The sequence below is a fragment of the Cryptomeria japonica genome, chromosome 8 (genome assembly GCF_030272615.1).
Source record: "Cryptomeria japonica chromosome 8, Sugi_1.0, whole genome shotgun sequence".
Taxonomy (NCBI): Eukaryota; Viridiplantae; Streptophyta; class Pinopsida; order Cupressales; family Cupressaceae; genus Cryptomeria; species Cryptomeria japonica.
In genome coordinates, this window is record NC_081412.1 from 174,495,311 (window position 1) to 174,516,319 (window position 21,009).

Below are 21,009 nucleotides of genomic sequence, written 5' to 3' on the forward strand. Positions count from 1 at the left end.
TCCTTGCCTTTGCAAGGCTTTTTTGCATAAAGGAAGAAAGGTTTTCAGTTTCAAGGAGGTTTTGGATTTTTTCTCAAGCCTAGCTGAGTTATTGTATCTTGTAACCCATTTTGCAGTTTTGACAGAAGATTTGAATAAAATATCAGTTCATGCCTTATCATTTTCTGAGTTATTTTTCATTGTGTGATTGAGAGTAACTTTCAATTTTGTGTTATTTGTGAAATAACCTTTCTTGAATTTTTCTGTCTCATGCATGAATCACAGGTCATGCATTGTAGTTTTTTTTTTTATCAGCAAAAAATTTGTTTGTGAATGTCATTTCCTTTCAAGTTTTTGAGCAAGAAACCTTTGTATGAAACACTTTTTGTGATATGAATTCAAAGATTGTCATATGTGTAGAACAGGTGCTTTAAAAGAGTTTTTTTGTTATCTTTCAGATATTTTGGTGTATCACCTTGTTTATGTTGTAGCATTCCTTTCATCCTTATTTTCTTTTTCTCTCTCCCTTTTCCTCAAAGGTTTTCTTAAGGTCTTGTTAGAGTAGATGATCCATCAACATCAGGAACCGGCCTAATCCGGAGGTCCAATCATAATAATAGTTTACCCACAGACTCATGATTGTTCCCATGTTAACCAAAAGTGCTAGGTTTTAATAGCTTAGTTTTTGGGTGCACTTTTGGGCCTTAACAGTTTTGGCACGCCCGGTGGGACCTTTTCTTTAAGGTCAGAGATTTTTATTGTTCTTATTGATATATTTTTATATCTGGCGACTCTATTTGTTAAAAGAGTGGAGAAGATCAATGTTTCTCATATTTTATGAGACAGATCCAGACTAGGAGCTCAAGTTCTTTTGAGTATTTGCAGCTAGAGCCTCCTAGGAGAAGAGGAAGAACACTTGCAAGGGCTCAGCCTTTGAACCGTTTTCAGTCATCAACACCTGATTTTCAAGTGTACAGTAGGAGAGAAAGACCATCCAAAGGAAAGGAAATCAGACATTCAGCAAGTCCAACTTGCAGATCGGCAGCATCTGATCCTCAAATTTCAAGATTTCCATTGTTGACAGTAAGTACTACATCTGCTACAGCAACTGTTTTACCTACTGTTTCTTCATTTACAGTTGTTGTTCCTCCTGTTTTTCCTATAATGGCACTCCCAAGAGTACATGCATTTGTTCCTTTTGATCAAGGTAGCCCCTTGAATTTTGTACAACATCATGATGTGCCATTGGCAGCACTTAAAAGTTTGCCTGATTTTACTGGTGAAAGTCAGACTACAGCGATTGATCACATCAGAGATGTCACATCCCTATGTAGTGTACATCATGTCACTGAAGAAGATGTGGCTGTTAAATTATTGGCAGCATCATTCAAGGGTAAAGCCCTAGAATGGTATAGAACGTTGGTTGTAGCCTCAATAAATTCATGGGATACGCTTGGTGAACAATTTACCAAACATTTTGAAGACAAATCAGATCACTTGTCTTTGGTAGAACAGTTGACCACCATCAAACGTGCTCCTCAAGAACAGATGATGGACTTCAACAGCCGTTTTCAAAGGACGTGGAATAGGATTCCTGTTTCGGTAAGACCTTCAGCTGATCATGCCTTTTTATATTATCTGAAAAGCTTAAATAGTGATATATCAGTGATGATACAGTCTATGGGGGGTGTATCTTTGCCCCAAGCTTTTGGCATTTCTGTGAGAGCTGAAAATACTCTTATCCAAGTGGGTAAAATAGCACCCAGACCTCCAATGCCTATTTTTCCCAATATCCAGTCTAACATGCCATTAAGTATACCACCATTCAATCCTTTGCCAACTGTTCCTAGCCAAGAAATAGTGGTTGCAAGACCTTCTCCTGAGCTTCAGGATATTAAGAATAGCCAACAAAAGATTGAAGGGTTGCTGCAAACTTTCAGCAATGAGCTTGTAAATCTTAAAAAACAGCAGTTTCAGCCTAGACAAACTTATCAGGCTCAGAATCAAGGTGTAAATCAGCCTTTCCAGCAACCAAACCAAGGCCAATACCAAGGTAATAGGCAACCATATCAAAATAATAATGCTGCTGGAAATAGGCAGAATGTCAATCAAAGACCTTATAGGCCTTATGCACCTGCACCTTTGAATGCAGTAAGAGATATCGTCCCTACTCAAAATAATCTAGCCTCAGAATTTGACTGGTGTTATCCTTGCAATCAACCACACAATCAAGCTAGGTGTTCAAATGGAGTTATAAATCGGGCTCTAATGGTTCAGGGTACTTCAACTTCACAACATGTGCCTGAGACTGAACGTGAACAGCAACAGGATATAATCCCAGCTGATGCTACTTACATAAATTGGCAAGAAGATGAGTGTTGTGCTATAGGCACAGATGATCCTCATGTTGCTGTATACAACAGAGCTAAGAAAAGAGCCTTAGATAATGATTTTGCACATAAAAATAAAAATACAACAGTAGCAGACTCAGCTGTGCCTAGAGTACAGCATATTCTACAAAAAACTCATCCCGTGACAACTCATGAGCAACAACAACAGCAATTACACCCTGTTGTTGCTAAGGTCCAGCCTAAGGTACACGCTACTGTTCCATTCAATATAGTTGAAAATATGAAAAAAAATGAATGTGAATATGTCTATGTGGGATTCTTTAGCTATTCCAGGGCAGACTGACTTGCTGAAGCAGGCCTTATAAGATGAGGGAGCTTCTAAACAAGCTGCAAATGAACCCCGCAAGGTAGTGTTGACCAATCAAGAAGCGGCACCTCAGAACAGCGACAAGAAAGGGATTAAAACACAAGGTAAAGATGTGAAACCTCCTCCTTTTTATGTCTCTTTGATCATTGGGGATAAGCTGGTTCATAATTGTATGGTGGATAGTGGAGCTACGAGCTCAGTAATGCCAAAAAGGGTAGCAGATCAGTTAGGATTAGTATATGAACCTCTTGAGAAAGGAGTAGTGCAATTAGATGGCTCGTCTGTTAATACTGTTGGTCTCATAAAAAAAGCAAGTTTAACCCTTCACGCTTGCCCCAATTTCTCCATATCTCAAGACATTTATGTGATTGATTTACCCCCATACTTTGCTCTTTGTTTATCAAGGGAATTTACAGCTAAAATAGGGGGATATCTTTCATCAGACTGGTCTCATATGCTTTTTCGAACCAGATATGGTACAAAGGTCACTATAAAATCCGAAGTTCTTGCTAAAGATCACATTGAACCTTATGTGCCCAGTCCGATTAATGCTAACTGTTTGGCCTTTGAACCAGAAGATCTTTCTGCATCATCTCCTAATACACAGATTGATGGTATTCCAGACATCCTTTTGGATGAATGGGCAGTTGAAGATGCTCATTATGCAGAAAACAGCAAGGTGGAAGATGTTGGTTTCGGGATTTATATGATTTGTGAACCAGATTCCATTATGCCTAATCTTGTAAAAGACACAAGCCAAGCTTCTGAACAGCAGAATCAAGTGTGGAAATTGTTCTTTGATGGATCTAAAAGCAAAAATGGGGCAGGTGGAGGTGCAATGCTTGTATCTCCACAAGGTGAGAAATATTTTTCAGCTTATCACTTTGTTTTTCCTTGTTCTAATAATAATGTTGAATATGAAGGCTTGATTCAAGGATTGGAGTGGGCTAGAAAAAGGCAAATCAGATGTTTGCAGGTCTTTGGTGATAGTGAGTTAATTGTCAATCAAGTCAGAGGTTTGCATTCTGTTAAGAATGATGTTTTAAAATTGTACAAGAATAGGGTTTGGGATATTATAGAAGATTTTGATGCATTTAACCTGATATCCATTCCTAGAAGCAAGAATCAACATGTTGATAGACTTGCTGCTGTAGGTGCACAGTTCAATATTTTAGAAAGTATGGAAAATACGCAGCATCATGTGAAAGTTGTTGTTAGGCCATCAATTCCTGATAACAAGTTTAATTGGCAAGTTTTTGTTAGTGATGAACAGATTTTGAATTTTTTCAAAGAAGAGGATGTGTTTTCAGTTGCAGATCAGAACAGATTGAATCAGCAATTCAGTGATCAAATTATACAACTAAAATCTAATAAGTTGCCAAGAGGATTGGTCACTTTGGAAACAATCTTTAACCCAGATGACCAAGCAAAAAGGAATAAAACCAGCATACTGATTAAAGAGGAGCATTATGAAGTAGTTGAAATATTCCAAAATAAACTCCTCAAAATTGGTAAGATTAACTCTCATGAAGAAAGAAAAGCTTGTATTGCTTTATTTCGAGAATTTAATGATGTATTTGCTTGGGACTATTCTGATTTAAAAGGGTTTGATCCTCAACTTACCCAGCATACCATTGAGTTAGAGCCAAATGCCAAGCCAATTAGGCAAAAACAGAGACCTATTAATCCCAGATTATAACCCCTTATGCTTAAAGAATTGAATAAGCTCTTAGATAGTGGTATTATTTTTCCTATCAAACACACTTCATGGGTTTCTAATTTAGTTCCAGTTAGAAAAAAGAATGGAGAACTCCGCCTTTGTGTGGATTTTAGAGATTTGAACAGGGCTTCTCTGAAAGACAGACACCCATTGCCTTCCATGGAACAAATCTTGCAGTTTGTTTCTGGATCTGAAAGGTTTTCCTTGTTAGATGGTTATTCAGGCTATAACCAAGTCCTTGTAAAAGAAGAAGATCAATTCAAGACTGCCTTCACTACCAAGTGGGGCACCATGGCTTACAGAAGGATGCCTTTTGGGCTATCAAATGCTGGTGCTACCTTCCAAAAGGCTATGGATATGGCTTTTTACAATCTTATGTATGATTTTGTGCTAGTTTATTTGGATGACATCACTGTTTACAGCAAGCAAGTTGATGATCATATCGATCATCTCAGACAAGTTCTTCAAAGATGCAGGGAGTTTGGTATTTCTCTAAACCCTAAAAAATCTGTATTTGTTGTACATGAAGGGAGACTTCTGGGTTACCAGGTCTCCAAATATGGTACTACAGTTGATTCCGAAAGGATTCAAGCTATTTTGGATCTGCCTTTACCAAGCCATAAAAAGGGGTTGCAAAGTTTTATTGGCAGAATTAATTTTGTAAGGCGCTTTATACCTGATATTGCTGACTTGTTAAAGCCTTTGACAACAATGTTGAAAAAGAATGCTATTTTCAGATGGTCTAAAGAGGGAAGAAATACTTTTGAGGAAATTAAAAAGGCCTTATCTGCTGCCCCTACATTGGTAAATCCTAATTTTTCAAAAGATTTTATTTTATATGCTTATGGAGGATTTGATACTATTTCTGCTATGTTAGTTCAGAAAAATGATGATGAGCTTGAACAGCCTATTGCCTTTTTTAGCAAAGGATTGGAAGAATATGAACAAAGGTACAGTTTTATTGAAAAGCATATACTAGCAGTTGTTAAAAGTCTTAAAAAATTCAGACATTTGGTCTCTAACAACAGAATTCATTTAATGGTTACCCACCCAAGTGTCAAAGATTTCTTACTAAGCAGGGATTTAAATGAAAAAAGAGCAGGTTGGATCACTAAAGTAATGGAGTATGATGTCAGTTTTCATGTTACTAAACTGGTAAGAGGAAAAGGTTTATGTATGCAACTGACTGATGAGCAAGGTTCTAATGCAGAAACTGATAAGGAAGTTGTCTTGGTTCAAGATGATCCTGTTGATCAGAATCAATCAACAAGTTGGGTAACTGACATGACCAATTTCCTTCAGACTGGAGAGTGTCAAGCTGGCCTTGACAGAGTAAAGAGAAGGTATTTTCGTCTCCAATCAGTTCCTTATGTTTTAATCAATGGAAATTTATTCAAGAAAGATTATAGTGGAATGCTTCTTAAATGCATTGATACTGCTGAAACCCAAAAGATTCTATTTGAATTCCATGATGGGTCTTCCGGAGGACATTTTAATCCAAGAACCACAGCTTGGAAAATTAGAAGGGTTGGGTTTTATTGGCCGACATTATTCAAAGATTCTCACTCTTGGGTTAGAAAATGTGGTAAATGTGCTATGTTTGCAGGAAAAGAAAGATTGGTTGCATTTCCTTTGCAACCTATTTTAGTTGAACAGCCATTTGTGAGATGGGGAATTGATTTTATAGGCCCCATTAACCCAAAATCTAGTGCTGGTCATAAATCGATTTTAACAGCAACAGACTATTTCACCCGTTGGACTGAAGCTATAGCACTTAGGGAGGCTAATGAGTTTGTTGTCCTGAATTTTTATGAAGATATCATAAACCAGGTTTGGTATACCTGAGTCGATTATATCAGATAATGCCTTGGCGTTTGTTGGTTCTAAAGTCACTGAATGGGCTTTGAAAAATGGTATTGTTTTGAATACTTCTTCTAACTATTACCCACAGGGTAATGGGTTAGCTAAATCTACCAATAAGAACTTAATCAAGATTATTAAAAGGACATTACAAGAGAACCAGAGAGATTGGCATTCTAAACTCAAATCTGCATTATGGTTTGATAGAATTACTCCTAAGCAGATTATAGGTAATTCTCCCTACATGTTGGTATATGGAAAAGAAGCTAAACTGCCTATTTCAACTGAGTTTCCAGCATTAGACCTTGCTAACCAGCTAGTTTTGTTTGAAGAAGGAGACCCCTTGCAACAAAGATATACACAATTACTTCAATTAGAGGAAGAGAGAGAAAAGTCTTTCAAGACGATGGAGTATCATCAACTCCAGACAAAGAGAGCCTTTGACAAAAAGGCAAATTTCAGAAGCTTTAAAGAGGGGGATGTGGTTCTCAAGTGGGCTGTTCTCAAAAGCAGACCAGGACACCATACGAAATTTGACAACATTTGGACTGGTCCTTTCATGATTGTAGAATGTAAGGAGCATAACGCATTCCAGCTCTCAAAGATGGGTGGAGAAATTCTACCAATCCCAGTCAATGGGATCCACCTCAAAGCATGCTTTTGAGCCAGGTTTTCATAATAAGTGCTTTGCACATTTTTTCCTTGTTTCCTTGTGTTTTTCAGTTTTGTTTTGTTTCAGCAAAAGCCCTTTGTTAGTGTTTCAAAATCTGTTACTATACCCCTCAAACCATTCAGGTTCAGTGTTCCTGCTGAATGACTCACTGATGAATTATCAGTGTGATCACACAGCAAAAAAACTAGATCTGAGTGGAGTCAAAGATATAAAGTTTTAATCAAAATTATTTAAGGGACGGAATTGTTAATTCTGAAACCTTATAATTACCAAAAGAGTCAAATTGTTAAAGATAGTGTGGGGGTTATATAACAGATTTCTTTTGATGCCTAAAGCTAAAAATGACTTTTGAAAGGGACACGATTAATTCATGAAACCTTTATAGTCATAAATGTGAAGGAGATACAACTGGTTTTCTTGCTTTGTCAGTTTTTTTGTTTTTGTTTTTTTTTGTTTTCCCAAGAAGTGTACTTACACATTTAAGGTTTTGCCTAAAACCTCCTTATTTTTTCTAGTCTGTTGTTTCATTTTTGTTGTCAAGCTGTGTCTTGAGTTCATGAGATTTTGTTGATTCTTAAAGCTGAAATATGACTCTATCCGCCCAATAGACTGATTAAGGCACTGGTTTTTCTATGACTAGCAGGCAGACATAAAGCAGAAATCGCCAAAAATGTTACTAAAATCTTCATTATATTTACAATTCAATGGAAAATTTTAGTACCTAGGCAAAGATTACAGTCACATAATTGTAATCTTTCAATTGTCATTAAATGCATCATATTTTATACAGTTGAAATGATTACGAGAAGTAATCTACAGAAAGGAGGAAATGATTACGAGAAGTAATCTAAAATAAATTATCTCTCACACAAGACCGTGAGAGTAATCCTTACTTTCTTATGCAAAGGAAAAAACTGAAATAATAAGGCAAATGCATAGATAAAACAAGAAAGGAACCAGCCATTGCCTGGGGGTATATGGCTGGTGTAAATCTGCTCTCGACGTTGTAAGTCTGCATCTGTATCCCTCCAGTTTCCTCCTTGTCCTAGAAAAAATAAAAAAAAAGGGTAAAGTGGGTTAGATCAAAAGATCTAAGCAATGACTAGATATCTACTTATCTTACCTATACACTTGCATCATTAATCAAGCTCCCCTCGACACAGAAAAATAAACATCTTGGAAGACAACAAAAAAAAAAAAAAAAGTTCACCTTCATTCCTTGAAGAATTAGTGTTTTTTTTCTAACTGTTTGTTTTATGTGCAGAGACAGGTAAAGAATTGCAAGTTTCAGAAGGTTTATTATGAGTGGGGTTAAATGAGGCTCCCACAAGGGTTGAGCCCAGCTCATGAAAACTATCTGATTGTTCAGAGGATATTTGAAGGTGTACTCAGGAAGCATAAGATGATGAAAATCACAGTAAAAGGCCTCATAGAAGCAGTACATCCTCTAATGATCAGCCTTATGCATGTATGACAGAATTTTATAATGAAGTTAAACATTCTTTTCAAAAACCCCAAAATTTCCTTTCAAAAAGCAAAGATACAGAGGAAATTACAGATTTTCATTTTTAGTTTTCTCAGCTTGAAAGGGAAAAGTTTCAAATTTTTCCAGAAGATGCAGGGAAGAACCCACAAATTACAGATATAGCAAAGATGCACAAATAAAAATCAGAGTTTTTCCTGCTTTGGAAATATTAAAAAATTCATCTATTCTGCCCAATTAGCAAAGAACCCAGGAGAAGTTCCAGAATTTTCATTTTTCGTGCCAACATTCTTTTCAAAGAAGCCCAGAAAATTCTCTACGTTAAAAAACCTCTTCAACAGATTTTTCATCTAAAGAAATTTACAGTTTTTTCATTTCCAGAAAGGTGTAGAGGTAACGTAACAAGTGAATTCTTTTCCAGAAAAACGCAAAAGCCCCATTTTTCCTTTTCGGAAAAAGCAGAAATTTTAGAAATTTGCAGAATGTCATACCTAAACAATATTTCTTATGCGAAATGCTGCAGAGGGTTCTTATTTTAAGTTTCAAAATGCAGATTTTCAAATAAAAAACGAAGTTCACAGAATTCTTTTTTCTAGAAAATAAAAAATAAAAAAAACCTCACTATCAGAGCTCACACCAAAGAAAAAGAAATGCCGAGTTCACAAAGTTTCAAAGTGCAGAAGATAGCAGAGTTTTCTAAAGGAAAAGATAGGCGATTACCAAAAATGCCAAAATTCGCAGTTTGAATGCGATAAAAATACCTCATTTTCCGCCAAAATGGGTGATGTCGCGGTTTTAAGAAAAACCCCTGTGTTTTCCAAAGAGAAGCAGACCAGCTAAGCCGTGAATAGCTGCCACAGAAGGACGAATCAACGCAGTTCCAAGTTTCTATCAACAAACTGAAAACCCTAGTGGCTCGGCATTTCTTCCTCGGCAAGTTTCAAAGTGCAAAATGAATATCATTTTAGGGTTTTTGCATCTCTTTATGTCCCCCTTTCATTTCTCCTTTTTCCTATGTAATGAGATCGCATTTTATTAAAACAAGGAGATTAAATGCATGGTGGTCGAAGTTTTTTATAAACTCCCACTTACATCTTTATTAATAAACTTTGCCTAGCCGTGGGGAGGCTCTAAAACCCTTAAGTTTTATAAACTTATCATAGTTTAAAAGATGAACAATTAATTAAATATTTAGTGATTATATCAATGTTGAAATAAAACTATTATTATTTAACAACATTTTTATAATTAATAAATATTTAAATTAATTACTTTTTGCATGTTAAAAATTTCCTAACAATATACTTTTAAAGGAAATTATAATTTTTTGCATCTTTTAAACTTAGGATTCAATACTTTCTTCCACATACACTGGAAAATGTAAAATGAATATTTAATTGGATGGTTTATAAATCCAATTGATATTTATTAAAATTGTATCTTAAGGAAGATATTGAACCTTAGATAGGTGAAGTTGTCACATAAATTTGGGGGTCGAATTTGGGCTTAGAATGCAGTTATTCATGAGTTTGGGCTAGTTCTCTAGCAGTTAGAACCCGATTTTGAGTATTTCATGGGTCAACCTTCAGTTGACCAAGAGTTTACACCTGATTTCACACATTCATGCAAAGTTTGAAGCCTTTTTGTGGGGGTTTCTTTCCCTATTCGGAAATGGAGATATTTTTCACTTACAGATGACTCATGGAGACTTTCAGTTGAACACTAGTCATCTCTTCCTTGCCTTTGCAAGGCTTTTTTGCATAAAGGAAGAAAGGTTTTCAGTTTCAAGGAGGTTTTGGATTTTTTCTCAAGCCTAGCTGAGTTATTGTATCTTGTAACCCATTTTGCAGTTTTGATAGAAGATTTGAATAAAATATCAGTTCATGCCTTATCATTTTCCGAGTTATTTTTCATTGTGTGATTGAGAGTAACTTTCAATTTTGTGTTTGTTTGTGAAATAACCTTTCTTGAATTTTTTTGTCTCATGCATGAATCACAGGTCATGCATTGTAGTTTTTTTTTTATCAGCAAAAAAATTTGTTTGTGAAAGTCATTTCCTTCAAGTTTTTGAGCAAGAAACCTTTGTATGAAACACTTTTTGTGATATGAATTCAGAGATTGTCATATGTGTAGAACAGGTGCTTTAAAAGAGTTTTTCTGTTATCTTTCAGATATTTTGGTGTATCACCTTGTTTATGTTGTAGCATTCCTTTCATCCTTATTTTCTTTTTCTCTCTCCCTTTTCCTCAAAGGTTTTCTTAAGGTCTTGTTAGAGTAGATGATCCATCAACATCAGGAATTGGCCTAATCTGGAGGTCCAATCATAATAATAGTTTACCCACAGGCTCATGATTGTTCCCATGTTAACCAAAAGTGCTAGGTTTTAATAGCTTAGTTTTTGGGTGCACTTTTGGGCCTTAACAATAACTGGTTTGGACATTATAAGATCGTCACCTTATAATGTCTCCATACAAGTGTTCATTATCTTGAGAGATCGTCATCTCTTAGATATGAGTCCAGGGGATAAAATCCAGAGATGTCCTATCATGACAAAGATGTTTACACATTAAACATCTTATAGATATGCAAATACAGATTACAAAGAAAATTACCTTTCTATCATACCTAAACCTTTTCTGAAGTGATCAACCTTCACTCTGGAAAGTGGTTTGGTCAGAATATCTGCAGATTGATCTCCTGTACAAACATATTCTAGTTAGATTGCATTCTTGTCTACCATATCTTGCACATAGTGGTATGGAATCTCAATATGCTTGGATCTGTCTTGAAACACTGGATTTACTTAGAGCTTTATGCAGCTCTGGTTGTCACAACGTATAGTAGTGGGTTTCATAGGTTCTCCAAACAACCCCACAAGCAAATTCCTAAACCATACTGCCTCTCGGGCAGCCATAGAGGTTGCGATGTATTCTGCCTCGGTGGAGCTTTGAGCTACTGAAGACTGCTTCCTGCTGATCCAAGATATCATAGTTGAACCTAGACTGAAGCAATACCCTGAAGTGCTTTTCTTGTCTGTCACACTTCCAGCCCAATCTGAATTTGTGAATCCATGTAGGTCTATATCAACTTTCTCATATTTGAGACCAAGGTTTAGGGTACCTTGTAGGTATCTCATAATGTGTTTTACTACAACCAGGTGTATCTCCTTTGGTTCACACGTAAACTGACTTAGAGCATTAACTGCATAACAAATATTTGGTCTTGTATTTACTAAGTACATCAGGGACCCAATCATCTGTCTGTATTGAGTAGGATCAGTGGGTGGTGACTCTGCTCCTGCTTCTTTAAGTTTATGTAAATTGGTTTCCATAGGAGAGATCATGGGTCTACAGTTTAGCAGTCCAAATCTCTTCAAAACATCCAAGGTGTACTTTCCTTGGTTTAGTATAATGTTGTCAGAATTCTGCCATACTTCCAATCCTAGGAAGTAATGAAGGAGTCCTAAATCCTTCATATCAAATTATTTGGAAAGATCATTCTTGCATTGATCTATAAGGTGATCATTTCCTATGATTAATAAATCATCAACATATAAAATCACTATTAGCATATCACCTTTATTTCTTTTGTAGTAAAGATTAGGATCTGCATCATTTTTGGAGAAGCCTAGCCCTGAGAGATAGGTGTCAATTCTTTCATACCAGGCCCTGGGAGCCTGTTTGAGCCCATAGAGAGCTTTCTTGAGTCTACACACATGAGACTTTGCATCATGAATTTCAAAACCTTCAGGTTGCTCTAGGTAGACTTCTTATGAGATCTCACCATCTGGAAAACTTGTATTAACATCCATTTGGTGTACCTTCCACCCCTTTGCTGTTGCAATGGCTAATATAGCTCTTACTGATGTATATCAAGCAACAAGTGCAAACGTTTCTTCATAATCTATTCCTTCCCTTTGTGAGAACCCTCTAGCTACAAATCTGGCCTTGTGTTTTTCAATACTGCCATCTGCAACATGTTTGATCTTAAAAAGCCATTTAGATGAAACCACAGATTTCTTAGTTGGCCTAGGAACAATCTCCCAAACATCATTTTTCATAATGGACTGATACTCTTCAGACATGGCATCCTTCCATACTTGATGTTCAAGTGCATCTGATACATTGTTTGGTTTGGCTTTAGAGAGATCATTCATAAGGGCAACATAGCTAGTGAATTTATTAGGCCTTTTGCTTTCTCTGAAGGTTCCTAAAGGAGCAACAAATTTCTGAGCTTCTTCTACAGTTTTGGTGGCCCATAGTGGTCTTTTCTTGAGGTTTTCTCTAGGTGGACTTTGAGTTTCACTCATAGTTTCCTCAGGATTCTCCCTTTGAAGCTCAGGAGTAGGATCTCTATCTAAGCTAGGGGTGAGGATATAGACTTCAGGGTCTAGAGAGCTTTGGGCTCTTTTGAAGGCTAAGTTTTCTTCAAAGATCACATCCCTACTTAGTTCAATTTTCTTTTGACCGGGTATATATATCCTGTAGGCTTTGGAGGTTTCACTATATCCTACAAAGATTCCCCTTTTTCCAAAAGGCTCTAATTTTAATCTTTTCTCCTTAGGTACATGAATATAGACAGGGCATCCAAAAATCCTAAGGTAGCTTATATCCGGTTTTGATTTAGTAAAGACTTCCTCAGGGGTCTTATCTTCAAGATGAGAGTGAGAACATATGTTTTGAATATATACAGCAGTGCTAGTTTCTTTTGCCCAAAGATTGATATTTAGATTCTGATCAAGAATCATAGCTTTGGCAGCTTCAATGATTGTCCTATTTTTTCTTTCTGCTATCCCATTTTGTTGAGGGTTGTAAGGTATTGTTAACTCCCTCTTAATCCCTGAATTTTTACAAAACTCTTTAAATAATTCTGATGTGTATTCCCCCCATTATCAGTTCTTAGGGTTTTAATTTTGTTTCCTGAGTAGTTCTCTGTTAGTGATTTGAATTCTTTAAACCTATTAAGGATCTCTTCTGATTCTTTACATTTCAGAAAGTAGATCCAGGTTTTCCTAGAGTAGTCATCAACAAACATTATCTAATACAAAAATCCCCCCAATGAATTTACCGACATTGGTCCACATACATCAGAATGAACTGACTCTAAAATTTTACTTGTTTTCCTAGTACTACTCTGAAAAGCACCTTTAGTATTTTTACCTAGGGCACATCATGTGCATGCCTCTGAATGATATTGCTTTAGTTTAGGTAGACATGTGACAAGGTCTCCCATTGATGATAAAGCTCTAAAATTTAGATGGCCTAGTCTTCTATGCCAGATTTCATTGGCATTTGTAGTTTCATGAATTAGGACTAAGTTGGGCTCTGTGCATAGCTCATACAAGTAGCCTTGTCTTTGACCAATTGTTTTAGCTTTCTTGATGGATGAGTTCTTCGACCAAGCCAATACTTTGTTGTCCATAAAGGTCACTCTATATCCGTTGTCCTCTAGTGCTAATATTAAGACTGGATTCCTCTTAATGCCTGGGACATATAGCACTCCTCTAAGTTGTAATGATACACCTGACTTTAGTTTGATGGTGCAGTTTCCAACTCCTTTGACAAGGTGTGTAGAGTCATCTCCGATGGTTACCTCCTCATCATTCTCCTCTTTCATGGAGTCTAGTACTTCTCTGAATCCTGTGATGTGTCTGGATGAGCAACTGTCGATTACCCAGGAGTTCACTTTGTTTGATGCTTGATTTGTGAGTGCTGAATAGAGCACATACTTATCGGAGTCCTCTTCCCTTTTGGATTTTCCTGTTTTGGCAAATGTGGCTTGTTTAGCTCTTTCTGGACATTTGGCAACATAGTGCCCAAATTTGTCACATCTGTAACACTGAATTTGAGAGAGACCCTTCTTGAAGGAGTTCTTGCTATGACGACCTTTTCTCTTCCTAAATTGCTTGTGCTTGCCTTTCTTGTTTGAGTTCGTATTTAGAACTTGTAGGTCTTCATCTATATTCTTCTGTTTGATCCCTTTCTTATTTTGCCTTGATTCCTCTTGGAGACAGTCAGCCTTTAGCCTATCGAATTTACGGAAGTTGTCCCTTGCACTGATGCCTTGGACGAATGTTTCTTAGATGCTAAGCAACCCATCTAGAGCAATGAGGGTCAATTCTTTGCCTTGGATCTCATATCCAAGGGTTTCCAGTTCATCCCTTAAGGTAGATATTCGCATGAAGTAGGCATTGACTGATTCTCCTTTTAACATGGCTATGTGATTTATCTCTCTTTTTAGAGCCAAGGTTCTACTGGCATTGAATATCTCAAAGGCGTCTTCAAGTGCTTTGAACATGTTGAAAGTTGTTTCATATTTCCTTATAATGGGCATAATGTTGCTCCTTACCCCATCAACTATGATTTTGATAGCCTTATCATTTCCTTCTCTCCAAATTGCTTTGTCAAGTTCAATCTCAGGTTCTTTAGTTTCAGTCTTTACAAATGATTCAATTCTATTTTCTTTTAGAATCATTTGAATTCTGAACTTCCATGCGGAGAAGTCGTCACCCCCTGCGAGTCTGTCTTCAAATCTGATAGCGCTAGCCATTGATAGGATTGTGATGTTGAATATATACTTGATTTGAATTTTATGTAAAATTGAACAGCCTCAGGTTCGATTTAACTATAGCTCTGATACCATGTAAATGATGTTCAATTCACATTCAATATGCAAGTTATATTCTACTTTTATCTATTACTGAATTATTATATAAATCTGATTGTCTTCTTTTATGTGGCAGGAGAGGAGGAGCATTTATAAATTTCAATGTTCATTCTCACACATTTCATTTGGCATATATAGTGGGCTGGGTACGGTCAAGCGATGCCTTGACCGGCCATGTCTTTTGGACATGGCTGATCAAGACATCACTTGATCGTGCCCCCTCACGATAATGGTGCATGGCGTTTTATTTACCACCCGGTGCATATTCAAACACCCGATAATTATCGGTGGTGCATGGTTATATTAACATTATCTTTAACACCCAATATAATCGGTGTATGCCAAACGGTGTTATATTAACACTATCCTTAACACCCGATATAATCGGTGTGAGTTTAATATATTACCCAATATTTAATCGGTGCAAACATAGACTAATCTCAATATTAAACGATAGTCTAACCGATAATCATTAAGTCTTATTTGCAAGAGTTAACTCAATTTGTCAATCAGTGAATAAGAATAGATTATCAAATTTGGATACTATGATAATGAATAGTTAATATAAAAGGAATGTTTATCAATTGAATGCTTGAGTTTATTCATTTTAATAATCGATATGATAAATGATTGAATGAGAGACTTCATTTATCTCTCATTCAATCATTTATCTTACCGAAGCTATCTATACATTAACAATATTTAAGTCAGCCAAGTCAGCCTAATTTTCTAGATGCTTCTTGGAGTTCTTTATAAGGAGGCTGAATGGAAGAAGGAAGGCATGCTTGATATGATGAATTTGTCCGATGCTTTGCATTAGCTAATCGCTGAGGACGAAAACCTTCAATGATCAAAACCTAGTTCTTCCAAAACCTAGTTCTTCCAAAAGGTGGATCCGTGACAAAGTTTACAGTTGGGCAAATTTGTAAAGTCTCCATTAGAGACAAATTTGTAAGGCTTGTTTCAGAAATAATCTATATTTGAGAATAAGTATTATTATTTTTCTGATTATTTGATAGATAGTTCTAAAGTATAATATTGGCCGCTTTGATTAATATTATACATAGCCGGATTGATTTCTTGGTGTAAGGGATTAAGGTTAGAAATATTTCGTTAAAACTGAGATCGGCGAATATATCAAAGGCTGTATTATCCCCCATACGTGAGATTCATATTGGCGGTTGCATTTTAATATTCCTTTGAAGACTTTCACTATTTGTAATGTTTGGCTATTTTATTATCTCTATTGGGCTTATGTGTTTTGTCGTCAATATTAAAGCTTGTCCGGGAAAATTATTGTAAAGTGTAGAGCCGAATAAATAATTGATTTCATAGTCCATGGCCAGATTAATAATCACGGTGCTATGCATTGCAATTATTATAAGTCGATCCAAAAGATTATAAATATTGCAGGTTATCAAGAGTGTTTGCAAAGGCACAATGATGAAATACAGAATTGATAGGAGGGATCAGAGGCATCGTGTGGCAGAGTCGCACTATTCTGGGAAAGTAGTCTGAGCATATCATTTGTAAGAGTCACGGTGTGGCCACAGGAAGAAAGGCGATCATATCCCATACTGTATCGAGGAGTCAACAGCGAGATTCAACGTCTCAGATAGTTGCCAAAATAGATCACAAGTCAAAGAGACGAGGATCCCTTACCTTGCAGTGAGTCATATGATATTCTTGGACTAGTTCGAAGCTTACACAAGTGTAGACAGGGCAAAGCCAGAAAACGTTGTGGTCAGAGACAGCACCTGAACATTTGGGATCCAGGCACATGAAAGGAGAATCACACAATTTGGGCATCGATATCAATAATCTCTGATTCGATTAGGACCAGTGTTCAATACTCAGGCAGGAACAATATGTCAATCTTTGATTTTGAGTGTATGTCTGTGTGCTAAGGTGGATAGTCTGCCTTGTTGCTTCTTGTTCCCAATTGAAATATATTTGTGATCTTGATGTCTGAATTTGTTCTGAGACTCAATGAAGAGTTATTCACAGTTGTTACCTGAGTGATTGTTCAATTCTAATTTTATAAAATCCATTTCCTTGATAACACGGGTGAATTCTATTTACTTTGTATAAGTGGGTATCTTTCAAGAAACGTGAACTGTGACAGCATACTTGGGCATTTGTAGTTCTAAAAGGATTGTGTGCATGGTCAAAATGACCTCGTGCTCCTGGGGTGACAATTTGCAAGCTTTTCATCTTACATCTTAGGATAAGGAAAAGGGCACTTTCAAGGATTGAACTTGTCTCATTCTATGGTGGATTTCAGTGCATCTTTTTTTTCTTCAAAAGAATAAGTTGTGCCAAGTTATATGTATTATGTGATGTCCTTAGGAAAAAAATTGCAAAATCTACTCAAAACTTTGTACCTTGGAGGAATGGATAAGAAAAATCCCTTAACATTAAACGTGAAGCATATGATCATTTTTTGGATATCATATCTAAAAACAGAACGAAAATTCAAAAATATACCCTTTGTCCAACTAAGCTGTAAATGTAATAAGTTATGATCTATGGTGCCCAACAACATGAAAATAAGAACCATAAATTGTCGCAATATGAAAATTGAGCTCACTTGCACAAAAAATTCTTATTTTTGGCACTTGGACATAAATGAGTGCCTATACTTTATGCATTGCTTTGGACTTATAATGAACCAATGCAGAGGAAATGAAAGGTCCCTACAATGTCCTAGAAATCAGTCAAAATCTTGAAAACCAAAAAAATAAATGTGTATATACACGTGTATATGTAAACCATGATAGTGTTTATCTTTTGGGTTGATTTGACACGGCCACTATTGATTGTTTGATTCAATAAAGCAGTGAAGCTGAAAGAGTGTTATGATGGAATCCAAATTACCTTTGTTTGACTATAATTAGAGTGGGTTTTCAAGTAGAATACATGTGGAGAATTCTTGTTACCATTATAATGTAGCATTGTAGAGATCAAAATCAAGTTTGTACTTTGAATGAAATGGAAGAGTCATGGAATTTAATGCAAATATTAAGCAGAGGAATTGTTACTACTAGTGAATTGGTATCGTTTTTCATTGGGTGAAGTGAATATTGGGATTCCTTGTTTCATTATTTTAAATATACTATCTTCCCAAGTCTTGAAACTGTGAAATTTTTGGCATAATAAATCATTTTAGGTCCAAGCAGGGTTGAAATCCAATTTAATAGATAATAAAAGGATTTACACTTTTGTGATAGTTTAGTGAAAAATTAACACCATTCTAATGATGCATCAAACAGGAGATTCAGGAATAAGTTGATTTCTGTTTGTATCCTTATGGATATCCTAATCAACTCGTAGGAGGGCTTGCACCCATGTGGAATTTGTTGGTAAAGTTTTGTAAAGAATTGACCATTACCTAGTAGGCCTTAATCCAAAACCAATTTTGCAGCTGTCTTTGATAGTCTATTACACTGTTTAAAACTAATACAAAATAAAATGCCACTGAGCTGAGAAAACCAACAATACCTTGATACGATGGTGAAACATTCTAGACAAAGGACACATGTTTTCTATGATTTTCTCAATTACTGCAGTCTACAAAGTACCTCACAACAAAATGGGTTGCAATAAGCTTTGTGGGAATACATCAATTCCATATCTCTTTTATATTAAGCCCTGTGGTAATACCGAGTTTGGACTTGATTGCTACAACAATTCTACTTTGATGATTACATTGAACAAGTTAAACTAAATGTGACCAGCATTGATCCAGGTAGTATTATTATTAATCCCATCAATCTTCTTGTCATATAAACCTACTGAACTTCACTATCCAAGGTATGCAAAACTATACAATTTCCACCAGTAACATTATCCTGTTATCTAATTGTAGTAAGTCAGGAAATTGTCCTTTGAAGTGTAACATTTCTACTGGAGAAAACAATGAACAATGCAATTTTGGAGATACCCGCTGTTACATTCTTATGAATGAGACACTCTAGCAACATGGAGATTTTAACTTTATGCTCTATTCTCCCAGATGCAGTGAACAGATCTCATTAGGTGGGTGATTTCAAGCATCACCCATAATTATCATGTAGAGTTTGGGCTGAAACTGGAGTGGGGTACTATGGGTAACTGCAAAATTTTTAGATGTGATGCCAATGCAGACTGCTTTACAGCCACAGATGTCAAAGGCAGTGTGAGGCGATGTTTATAAAGGAGACAGATTTGTAGGCGGTATTGTTTGCAGAAGAGGCGACTTTCTTGTTATACCCCAATTTATTTTTGTTGATTCATATCTTATCAATTTCCTAGCTTTGCTTCATAATCACATCTTGCAAAATCATGCAGAGCTTTGAGGGGAAAATACCTTTTGATAAACCTTACCTTGGATAGTTTCCTTAATATTGGAGAAATTAAAATTAAACAGCAGGACCTGTACTAGTGTATGGCATCATGTTCATGCTTCCATCTTCATCATTCCAGCTTGACTGTAGGTAGGAAGTGTAAAAACTAGCAAAATCCTGCATTGTAAGGGAACTAAATGAATTCATTTTTTTCTTATTTATGTTTATCATCTCAGAGCAAATGAGTTAAATATGTTTATTATTTTTGCTTATTTGTTTCATGGCTCATTTTTTAGAGAAAATTTCCCTTTGATAAGAAGCTTTAGTCATTATTGATTTCAAGAAAATAATCATGTAGGCTTGTGAAAATTACTACTCTATGGCTGCTACAGATGTTTATTCAAGTCTTATCAGTGAATTGTTGTGCTAGTTGAGTAAACTATTAAAATCTAACAAATATATTCCAATTGATGCTTGTTATATGTGTGTGATGTCATCTACTGCCTATGGCTCAAATACATGTCTACACTACTGAAAATGGGATATACATAAGAACTCACATTCTTGCAAATGCTCTCATATCAAAAGAACATGCAACTAAGGCTTAAATAAGTGACAAACATTAATGAAACATCTGCAGGCATTCTGAAACAATGTCCCATCTAAAGTGATTTTCTGATTTCCTGTTGCAACATCCTTGATCTTTTGTTGAGCTTAACTTTGAGTTTAAGTTTAGCTCACTATTTGATCTAAAAAGAAGAAAATCAGTCACTTGTTGCTGCCACATCTAAGGAACAAGGATGTGATACAAGGAATATGGATGTCACACAGATAATTGAAGGAATTAATGAGCTCCAAAAGGATTGTGATTTGGAGCCCAGCTACCTTTTGATAGATGAAGAAGGATTTGGGAGTGATGAGGAGTTGCTCAGTGATTGTAGCAGCCCGAATATCATGGAGATTCAACATGGTGATAGCACTAGGGAAAAACATCATAAGTGTAATTTCGTTGGGCATGACAAGAAAAGTTTACATGATGATATATCTTCTATTTTTAATGCAAAAAAATCTTTTCATTATCTAATTTTTAACACCACCTGATTCAAGAAACACATGGTAAGAATAGCAGGACATGGGATCCAGGTGATTGTTTGGCATATTCAACACTAAAAGTCAAAATGCATCAAGCAGGTGAATTTCACACTAGTGGCATTGTGAGGTATACTCATCATTTTTCTTTCAGCCTACATTTAAATTATTTGACAATGTTTCTATTGATTCATAAGAGTGGGATAGATAAGAGATTACATAGAACATTCTGGTATGAGATGCTCCCTTCTATAGAAGAAGAAACCAAATCTTGCAAGTCTCTCAATTTGTTTCTACATGATGGTTATTATGATGAGCTACAAGAAAAGGAAATAGAAACTTTACATATTGGTATTCTAGATGTAATCAGAGTGGCACAGCAGAAGCCATCAGGTATAGGACTAGCAAACTCCAAATTTGGCCTTGGGAGCCAAGAATTTACATGATTGGTGAATTGCTTCACAATATAACTGAGAACGACAAAATTGTTGGGTTG

General features: G+C 36.0%; 1 long non-coding RNA gene across 3 annotated transcripts in view; it reads right to left on the minus strand.

Moving 5' to 3' along the window:
• Positions 1-7,615: 7,615 nt before the first annotated feature.
• The window catches only part of LOC131050629 (uncharacterized), a 41,587-nt gene continuing 28,193 nt past the window's right edge, over positions 7,616-21,009 (minus strand). Inside the window, exon 3 of one of the 3 annotated variants that reach the window (XR_009106984.2) lies at positions 7,616-7,995. This is a non-coding gene — a long non-coding RNA (uncharacterized LOC131050629). Of the gene's footprint in view, positions 7,996-19,487; positions 19,602-21,009 lie in introns of those variants that run through there. The other 2 variants (XR_009106985.2, XR_009358818.1) reach the window with 2 other exon arrangements.